Source organism: Pseudophryne corroboree, chromosome 5 (genome assembly GCF_028390025.1).
Source record: "Pseudophryne corroboree isolate aPseCor3 chromosome 5, aPseCor3.hap2, whole genome shotgun sequence".
NCBI lineage: Eukaryota > Metazoa > Chordata > Amphibia > Anura > Myobatrachidae > Pseudophryne > Pseudophryne corroboree.
This window is the reverse complement of record NC_086448.1, coordinates 215,086,182-215,097,128: the sequence shown is the minus strand read 5'-3', so window position 1 is coordinate 215,097,128 and position 10,947 is coordinate 215,086,182. Positions and strand designations below refer to the sequence as shown.

Genomic DNA, 10,947 nt, shown 5'->3' with positions numbered 1-10,947 from the left:
CCAGTTTGTGCAAGGAGAGATTAATTGCTTCTTTTTCGGTGGGGGTCCAAACCAACCCGTCATTTCAGTCACAGTCGTGTGGCAGACCCTGTCACTGAAATGATGGGTTGGTTAAAGTGTGCATGTCCTGTTTATACAACATAAGGGTGGGTGGGAGGGCCCAAGGACAATTCCATCTTGCACCTCTTTTTTCTTTCATTTTTATTTGCGTCATGTGCTGTTTGGGGAGTGTTTTTTGGAAGGGCCATCCTGCGTGACACTGCAGTGCCACTCCTAGATGGGCCAGGTGTTTGTGTCGGCCACTAGGGTCGCTTATCTTACTCACACAGCTACCTCATTGCGCCTCTTTTTTTCTTCTTTGCGTCATGTGCTGTTTGGGGAGTGTTTTTTGGAAGGGCCATCCTGCGTGACACTGCAGTGCCACTCCTAGATGGGCCAGGTGTTTGTGTCGGCCACTAGGGTCGCTTATCTTACTCACACAGCTACCTCATTGCGCCTCTTTTTTTCTTCTTTGCGTCATGTGCTGTTTGGGGAGTGTTTTTTGGAAGGGCCATCCTGCGTGACACTGCAGTGCCACTCCTAGATGGGCCAGGTGTTTGTGTCGGCCACTAGGGTCGCTTAGCTTAGTCATCCAGCGACCTCGGTGCAAATTTTAGGACTAAAAATAATATTGTGAGGTGTGAGGTATTCAGAATAGACTGAAAATGAGTGGAAATTATGGTTTTTGAGGTTAATAATACTTTGGGATCAAAATGACCCCCAAATTCTATGATTTAAGCTGTTTTTTAGGGTTTTTTGAAAAAAACACCCGAATCCAAAACACACCCGAATCCGACAAAAAAAATTCGGTGAGGTTTTGCCAAAACGCGGTCGAACCCAAAACACGGCCGCGGAACCGAACCCAAAACCAAAACACAAAACCCGAAAAATTTCAAGTGCACATCCCTACTTACCATATATACTCACCATTTGGATGCTGTGGTCGGTATTCTGACTGCCGGAATCCCGACCGCTGGCATATGAAACCCAACCCCTGCTTACTTCATTGATTTTACTTGTATGACTTTGTGGGATGGAATCTTTGCATTATTTCACAGTATTTACTTTCTTACATAAATGAAAACAAAGAGGAATTCGTTTCTCCCTATCTAAACAAATGTTAAAAATAGTTTATTTTGACTTGGTTGGGAATAAGTATATCTGGGTATAATAACATAGCTCCACATATCTGACTAAGCACATGAGCATAAATACATTCTTTTTATATGCAGTTTTGTATTCACGTGTCCCACCTAGCCTGAGGCCTGATGGGTCCCAGTATATGATTTTGATGACACAAGTGGAGCTGATATCATCCTCCGGACTCTGCTGAGCTGACACTGGGCATGGTGGACAGCTATTAATGAAGTATTAGAAGATCTGCATCCTGCTGTTTACCAGTGCGCTCAAAAAGAAATTGGACGTGGGGAGATAACATCCCAGAGAAGAGCTATTATATTTAATTTTGAGATTGAGTGACTCTTGAAGATTTCCCAGTGGTTAAATATCCAGAGTTATTCCAGAAGGAGTGCGCATCTGCAAAACTGTGTACTTGTATTGAGATCATTGCGTGCTTGTCCATCATTACCTGTGTAAGTCTCTGTTTGGCTACTAATCTGCCCTGTTTCCAGATTCTGTAGCCCAGACCATTACTTGTCCTTAACCTTTCTCCTGACTTGTTATAATGTCCTCTACATGTTATGACCTGGTCTTGGCACTCTCTGTTCTTCTGTCTTCCCCTTTTCACTCATGTGTTCCAGCCTGTATAGACAAAAGGGCACAATACTGTACAATTTATGACAATAAAACCTGATATCGTATTTGGGTGCTATGTGCAACACCACATTTGCTTTGCACCATACTGTATCTGTACTTGCCACTATTTCCCATAGTTATACAGATAAGAATACACCAAGTGGGTGCTATAGTATAGGTAGGACACTACTTTAGGTTCTGTTGATGGTTTTGGCGTTATTGCAGAAGTTACATTTTACTACACAAATGTATCCATGCATTTCTCATATTTATAAGTAGAATGTTTGTATCAAACATTTATTCTTTATAATAGAAATATACTACAGTACACGCAACATTTTACAAAGGCCAGATATGATCATTTTACAGAACCTTAATTTTGTCATTTTTATCAAAATATGAAGCATCATTTTATTTACATTTGCAATATGTGTGCAGGAAAAGTCCACAGCGAAGGTTTCCTGTTTATAAATATCAGATTTTACCTTTAGTTCTATTTGCATGAAGTTAATAGTCGAGTTTTGAGGTGGATAAACATTTTCTTTCTAACAACCGTCTCCAGATGTACAAAAGGCAAAAAAAACCTTACAAAATAACTCAGAGGATTATATCAAAATAAACATTGTTTTCTGATACATACAGAGGGATTCATTTGGCAGAGATCGTCTGTGTTAAATGGCCTCATATATCCAAGTGCATGTAGCAGAAATCATGCAGATTTATTTCTCAGAAACACTAATCATGTGTCCACCACAGGAGAGGTCCCACTGCCCCATTCATCAGTCTTCTCTTTCATACGCAGGTAAAATTGCTTTCAATTGTTTCAGTTTAATTGAAGCATTTCCCCATGTAAAATCCAGTCAATTCAGATTGCACATTTTACTAAAACAAACTGTATTGAAGGTTCCATATAGATTACGGTGTAATCATGGTGTGTAAACAGTAGGTTTAAAACATTTTAATTAAAATAATGTGATAAACAGTCCAAGTGGACCGAAACAGATGTCAGTTTGTTCCTCCCAATGTGGAGTTTCATGTACTCAATAATACCTGACGTGACCATGGTTGGCGTAGTGGTTAGCATTATTAATTCACTGCCCTGAGGTCATGATCTCAATTCCTTAAACCAAGGCATTATCTGTGTGGAAAATGATGCCTGTGGCACAAGATTGCAAATAATAATTAAAAAAAAAATCATGAGCTGCAAAGTCTTAGAGATCAAAGATATCTCTTAAAGGGTGGGATGTACTAATAGACATCGCTGCCGATTGTCACGATGCTAATCGCATTTGTACTAACATGTGCGATTAGCATTGCGAAGGACAGCTCTTCCGATAAGAGCTGTTCTTCACGATCCCTGGCGGCTCTCTGACTTCCGGGTTTTGTCCCCTTGAGTTATTTTGCGCATGCGCTGAATGACGGGGTTGGCCACAGGGTATGCTGGGAGGGTCCGGATCCCTCACACCAGTGCTGCGGAGAGAAGCCCAAAGGCTTCTATGGGGTATCGCCAGCAAAAGCTGGCGAACCCCTCCGTAGTGCTAACCCGGCGGCTGGGGCTTTGTACATTAGGAAAATGCTGTAAACCGGGGTTTACCGCATTTTTCGCTTAGTACGTCCCGCCCAAAGAAAAATAAAAGCACACAATGACCAGCACTTATAATACACTATTTAAATATGGTATGCGTTCAGCATTTCGGTGGTCGGGGTGCTGGCAGTCATGTGACCAAAGCCAAAATCTGGACACCACTCAGGAGACCAGCATGCGAACACTGACGGCCGACAACCCGAAGGTAAGAATTGGGATTCGGGTTAGGGTATGGGGGGAAGGGGAAGGGTTAGCCGCCACCCGAGGGTTATCCCTAGACGACACCCATGGAGGGTTAGGGTAGGGGAAGGTCAAAATACTTACCAACTCCGTCAGGATCTTTAGTGTGCTGAGGTCGTTGGTCATGTTACTGCCGGCATCCCAACCACCGATATTTTGTACTGAAACCTTTAAATATGCAGGGAGGGAGCAATCACACTGATTGTGTCCCCTAAAACTGATTATGCGCCTAAAGATGTAATTTGTAAAGTTATTTTTAAGGGGGCACCACTGTAATTAAACCATGCTCCTTTGATTACCATGGCCCGGGAAAGCTTTCTATGGCCATGGTAGATTAGCTTGCTTCTTTCAAAAAAAAAAAAAAAAAGAAGAACCCTAATGATTAGGTGGGTCCATAAGTAGGTACCATGCAGCATTCCAGCATACCCTATCATACCTCCCAACATGACCCTTTCCAGGAGGGACAAAATGCTCTGCTTCTGGATACAGATGTGTGGGATCGGATTTACTCTTTACGCCAGAATTATCGCCATTTCTTATTTTCTGGATTTTTCTTATTGGCTAAACAAAACACTTGACGTCCGATAGCCAATAAGGAGATTCGGGTAAATACGAGTAAATCCGAGTAAAACCGAACCCGCCCTCTACTACTGGACATCACTCTGAATTTATGATTGCCATCACCTATGTTGATACACCTTTGTTATCAATTAACCTGTTCAAAAAGGATTCCAGCAATCATAAATTAAGAGGGAAGTCCAGGAGCAGAGCATTCTGTCCCTCCAGGAATGGGTCATGTTGGGAGGTATCACAGTTTTGCTGTTCAGGCATGCTAAGGGGATAGATGTACTAAGCCTTGGAGAGTGATAAAATCTAATGAGATAAACTACAAGCCAATCAGCCATTACTGTCATTTGTTTAAACACAGCCTGTAATATGGCAGTTAGGAGCTGATTGGCTGGTACTTTATCTCTCTACAAGGCTTAATACATCTCCCCCTTATAAACGGATGCAAGGTATGCTGGGTTGTATAGTTCCACAGCAGCTAGAGTGCAACACATTGTCTACCCCTGTAATATAAAGTGTAAGCTCCACTGGGACAGGGACTGATGTGAATGACTAAGTATTCTTTGTGAAGCACTGCGTAATATGTATGGGCTATGGGGGTAATTCCAAGTTGATCGCAGCAGGAAATTTTTTAGCAGTTGGGCAAAACCATGTGCACTGCAGGGGGGGGCAGATATAACATGTGCAGAGAGAGATAGATTTGGGTGTGGTGAGTTAAATCGGCAATTTAAAATGCATTGTAAAAATAAAGCAGGCAGTATTTACCCTGCACAGAAACAAAATAAACCACCCAAATCTAACTCTCTCTGCAAATGTTATATCTGCCCCCCCTGCAGTGCACATGGTTTTGCCCAACTGCTAAAAAATTTCCTGCTGCGATCAACTTGGAATTACCCCCAATATTAATAAATGTCCACTATTTACATTTTTAGGCAGACTTTTCACCCTCACTGTATGCCAGGCATTCCCAACCTCTGTCCCCAAGGCACACTAACTGTCCAGGTTTTAATGATAACCATGCTTGAGCACAGGTGACTTAGGTTTACTAAAGAGTGGAGAAGTGAACCAGTGGAGAAGTTGTCCATGGCAACCAATCAGCTGCTCTGTATAATTTTATCATATGCAAATTCAATGCTTATTGGTCACTAATACACTACTAATTTTCTAAACATTTTTAAACAGAGACAACTGCAGTGTGTTTGTGCTGCTGCCCTGCTGCTCAATTCAGCCAGCTAGCCATTGGCCATGCTGGTGAACAATATTGTGCGCTGTGAGGTGATCAAAATTGACTGTAAATTAATGTTACTAAGGTCAATAATACAGAAGGAACAAAAAGGGCCAAAATCGATTTGTGGATTAAAATACAGATCCAAAACCAAAACACAAAGTTAATACAGATCCAAAACTAAAACACTGGGGTTGGCACACTTCTCTTAAATTAACATTAATAATCATAGCTTTTTATTGTGTGTCTATACAGAATTGTGGGGTTTAATGTAACGAATCAGTAGAAAGATTGGGTAACTATAAACATGTTATCTTACTTTTCTGTTTACATGGATATTTTGATATTTGGCTTCAGCTGTCTTTTAAGAGTTTCTGAAATACCTTAAACATGTTTCACTTTTTGTTCCTTTGATTTCACAATAAAAATATAAGACATAATTAAAAGATATGTGGGTTTCCTCCAGGTACTCCAGTTTCCTCCCAAAATCCAAAAATATTCTGAAAGGTTAATTGGCTCCCAACAAAATTAACTGTACAGGTGTAGCCATGCTCATCTTTGCCGCATCACAGTAAGATGAGCATGGCTACATCTGTAGCATGAATGTGTGTACGTGTACATGTGGTAAGGGGGGTATACATGGGAGAGATGTGTGCTGAGCGTACCGCATCTCTCCCGCCGCTCAGCACAGCGCGATGTGTGCTAAGCGATGTGGGGGGAGGACGGGGGCCGCTCATTTCACCCAGCGTGGCAAATGAGCGACCTGCTAGATTGGCCTGCATGCAGGCTCAATCTAGCAGTGGCGATACCGATGTGCGGGGCCGCGCATCGCTATCGCTGTGAGGGGTACACACTAGTGATCTGTACTTAAAATCTAAGCAATATAGTCAAATTGTTTAGATTTTAAGCATGGATCTCTCCATGAGTACCCCCCTGTAGGGAATGGTCCAGATTTATCAAGCCTTGGAGGGTGATACATTGCACAGATATAAAGTACCAGCCAATCAGCTCCTAACTACCATGCAACAGACTGTGTTTGAAAAATAACAATTAGGAGCTGATTGGTTGGTACTTTATCATTGTGCAATTTATCACTCTCTAAGGGGGAGATGTACTAAGCAGTGATAAAAGTGGAGACGTGAGCCAGTGGAGAAGTTGCTCATGGCAACCATTCAGCGTTGATGTACAGTAACATTTCAATTTATGTAATTTGCATACTATAAAAGTATACAGAGCAGCTGATAGGTTGCCATGGGCAACTTCTCCACTGGCTCACTTCTCCACTTTTATCACTGCTTAGTACATCTCCCCCTAAATTTAGGCTTGATAAATCTGTGCCATCTGATAGGAAGGTCCGCTGGGGCAGGGACTAATGTAGATGACCAAATATTCTATGTAAAGCGCTGCGTAATATGTGCGCGCTATATAAATAACTGGTAATAAAGATAACATACCGTCCCATGGCGCATATTTAAATTCATGTCTGTTAGCCATGAATGAGTAAATGCTCGTGACAGCTTATAACAGATGACGTGCTTTCCTAATAATGGTATCTTAGTCTGGGGGCTAATAGGAGAAGTCATTTCTTGTTATGGAGTTTTGAACTTCAAAGTTCACCCTGTACTCTGTCATCAATCACCATCCTGATTCTCATTAAGATCAGCAGAGACCACAGATCAGCAGTGACTCTTTCACTAACTGGAAGCAAGATAACAGAGTGTGCAGGGATACAAGTTTATGTTGTTTCTTACAACTTCATTCCAAGCTGATCAATTTCAGCAGAGCTGGATTTAAGGCTTTAGAAAAATCAATTACCTTTGTACATCAAACATAAGTAGAGTTAGCGGACAAGTGCTTATGCGGAACATACTAAAACATTTGGGAAATCATTTGATCCAAAAATAAAGTGAAATGACATATGCTACAGTATAAATCACAGTTAAATATGACATATGTCCATCAAACAGAAACATATAGCAAAAAAAGATTTTAAGCACTACAAAAATAATGTATATTTACTTTTCCCAGTAATGGCTCAATCACACAGGCTTATTTGTGCTGTGATCCCCCGCAAATCATATTGAGCATTCAATCAGACCCAACGGAACATTCTGCACGTGCTTTCGGAAACTGAGCATGGAGGAAATGTCTTCCTTTGTATAAGGTCCATGTTTCCCCACATACACCTTTATACAGATGTAGCTGAAGGATGTACAAAATTAATTTTCCTCAATGTATGATCCATGTGCAGCCATGCAGAACACAATAGATCTGAAATGGGAAATGAAGGGGCTTTGCAGAGATAAATGGAGGAATGTTGGCACAGTGTAACCTGTGTGTCTTCATGCTATACCAGATTCGTCTACCTTTGTTTTCCCCCTTCTGGGAGAAGCCTGGAGGGGAGAGGTTGCTGACCATACTGTAGTTGGGAAAGGGAAAGGACCAGGTGAGTCTAATCATTAGGCCACACCCCTTTTCATTTTAATGATGCAAATTGTGTGTCTATTAAGCAGGGCAGGGTCAAAATGATCAAATTTCATAGAACCGGGCAGCCTGGTTGGAGCATAAGGGCCGTGGCCAACAGGAAGGTCGGCTGTTCGGGGGGGGGGGGGGGGGCATGGTGGCGCAAACGCATTGTTCTGGATCTGCCCCTTTCCCCTGTTAGTCAGGGCAAAGAAAACAGGCATTGCATAGCAGGGGCGCTGTTTTTGCGAGCCACCTGGCCGTTCTGTGAGGGTAGGCAAGTATGATTCAATTGAATCTCCATTTGCAATTGAAAGAGCATAGCTGGGCTGTAAAAGGCTATCTCACCTAGGCAAAGATCTTTGAAGGAGTGTCAACATAACTGCAGACAATGCAATATTGATGTAAGCCTTTTTGCGTATAGGCCAATACTATGTACCCATTTATTTTTCAGGAATGCAATAAAGGAGCAATTCTGATGTCTTTGTTTTTTGAACTTGGCATGAGCCCCTAAGTGTGAATGATCCCTAAAATCTGACTTTAGTGTTGGCAAGTGGTTATATAATGTGGGCCTGCTGTATTTATTCACTCTTTTTTACCAAGGGATCCCATGTTCAGTGATTGTCTTCCTCACAGGTGCCGCACCTGATATAACTGGAACTTGCCCAAGGCTGGAAGAAATTTTGCAAGTAAACTGGGCATTATAGTTGTCAGCGCAGCTGTTTGGAACATTGATGCAATTTGTCTAATCAGCTACACTGAAAACCATTTAATGCTTGTAGTTTATGTTAAAAAAAATTAATGAGCCAAAAATAAAAAATAAACAAAGAGAAATGAACATAGGGAACTGAACAAAATAATAGTTACTGAAGGGAAAAACAAGAAAGAGCTAAGTTCTTGCAATAAAATGCAATTCATAGCTTACAGTACATGCCTTTTTCAATCGTTTACAAGTTATTACCCTTAGAGAAGTGTTAGGTGCAGCTATCAGACATCTATCTATCAGACAGTGGGAGCCCAACTTCACTATAAAAAATATAACCCTTGTAAGAATTTGTGGACAATTTTCTATTACACTGAATACGCACGAGCCATTTTTAGAGAAACTTAAATTGTCTTTTTACAGCTTCCAAGAAGTGTCTAACCTCACCCTCCTGCCGCAGACATCTCAGTCTTACTCACTACCTTGCGCCTTGACTATCCCTTCTTGCCCTCTGGTGCCCACTGACTTGCTCATACTTCATGTCTTCGGTCTTTCTCCACTCCCCTTAGATTGTAAGCAGTGATGCCAAGGGTGGTAGGGGGAGCAGGTACTTTTTACCTGGGCCCAGGCCTGATGAAGGGGCCCAAGTCGTCGCCCCCACCCCCTTACCTGGCAGCAGCAGCAGCTGCAGCTCTTCACCTCAGGCCAGCACATGCTGCTGTGCGCTGGGCAGCAGCATGGCCAGTTAGGTACTTAAAGTATCTTTTTTGCTGTAGTTTTTCTAAGGGTGTGGGGCCATGACTCCCATGATTAGGCCACACCCCCTGAAAAGTACCTGGGCCCGCCAGCCTTTCTACTGTCCTGATGGTAAGCGCCTAAGAGCAAGGTTCTCCTCTTTCCTGTTCTTTCAGCACTTTTCTCATGTACTTCAACTACAGCCCTTACCCACATACTGGCCTTCTTCTGGAATTCTACCCACCTGTAGCCACTCGTCCCTTTTGCTGGCTCTTAAATTAATAGTCTTGACATTGCTATCAATGACATGTCCCTACCAGAGCTACTCAGCTGCTTACCATCTGTATTGTGTACTGAGATCTGAAGTGCTGTTACTTATGTCCTGTTTATGTTTTGGCTACTGTAATGTTCTGTGTTACCCTGTTCTATCTTACTGTTTGCCTGTGTACGCAGCTGTGGCCAACTTGTGATGCCATACTGTATAAATTAGAGATGTGCGGCTGGCACTTTTTGTGTTTTGGTTTTGGTTCTAATTCCACTTTCGTGTTTTGGTTTTGGCTTGGTTTTGCCAAAACCACCCTTTCGTGTTTTGGTTTTGGTTTTGGATCTGGAGGATTTTTGAAAAAAACATAAAAACAGCTAAAATCAATTAATTTTGGGGTAATTTTGCTGCTACGGTATTATTAACCTCAATAACAATCATTTCCACTCAATTCCATCCTATTCTGAACACCTCACACCTCACAATATTGTTTTAAGGTCAAAAGGTTGCACCGAGGTTGCTGGATGACTAAGCTAAGCGACACAAGTGTGCGGCACAAACACCTGGACCATCTAGGAGTGGCACTGCAGTGTCAGACAGGAGGGCAGATATATATAAAAAAAGGCCCTAAACAGCACATCATGCAAAGAAGAAAAAGAATTGCAGTGAGGTAATTGTATGACTAAGCCAAGCGACACAAACAATTGGCCCATCTAGGCGTGGCACTGCAGTGGCAGACAGGAGGGCAGATATCAGAAAAAGGCCCCAAACAGCACATCATGCAAAGAAGAAAAATAATTGCAATGAGGTAGTTGTATGACTAAGCCAAGCGACACAAACAATTGGCCCATCTAGGCGTGGCACTGCAGTGGCAGACAGGAGGGCAGATATGCAAAAAAAAGGCCCCAAACAGCACATCATGCAAACAAGAAAAAGAATTGCAATGAGGTAGTTGTATGACTAAGCCAAGTGGCACAAACAATTGGCCCATCTAGGCGTTGCACTGCAGTGGCAGACAGGAGGGCAAATATATAAAAAAGGCCCCAAACAGCACATCATGCAAAGATGTAGAAGAGGTGCAATGAGGTAGCTGTATGACTAAGCCAAGTGACACAAACAATTGGCCCATCTAGTAGTGGCACTACAGTGGCAAACAGGAGGGCAGATATCAAAAAATGCCCCTAACAGCACATGATGCAAAGAAGAAAAAAAGGTGCACCGAGATTGCTGTATGACTAAGCTAAGTGACACAACCACCTGGCCCATCTAGTAGTGTCATGCAGTGGCTGAATGTCGAGAGTGGGCCGCAATTGTTCGGTCCACTGACAGCATCTCCAGCACACTCCAGTCATTTTTAAAAAAATCTGCAATTG

General features: G+C 42.3%; 1 long non-coding RNA gene across 1 annotated transcript in view; it reads right to left on the bottom strand.

Annotated features, from left to right (window-relative positions):
• Positions 1–1,105: 1,105 nt before the first annotated feature.
• The window catches only part of LOC134928938 (uncharacterized), a 105,360-nt gene continuing 95,518 nt past the window's right edge, over positions 1,106–10,947 (bottom strand). The window contains exon 4 of the long non-coding RNA XR_010178141.1: positions 1,106–1,800. This is a non-coding gene — a long non-coding RNA (uncharacterized LOC134928938). The remainder of the gene's footprint in view (positions 1,801–10,947) is intronic.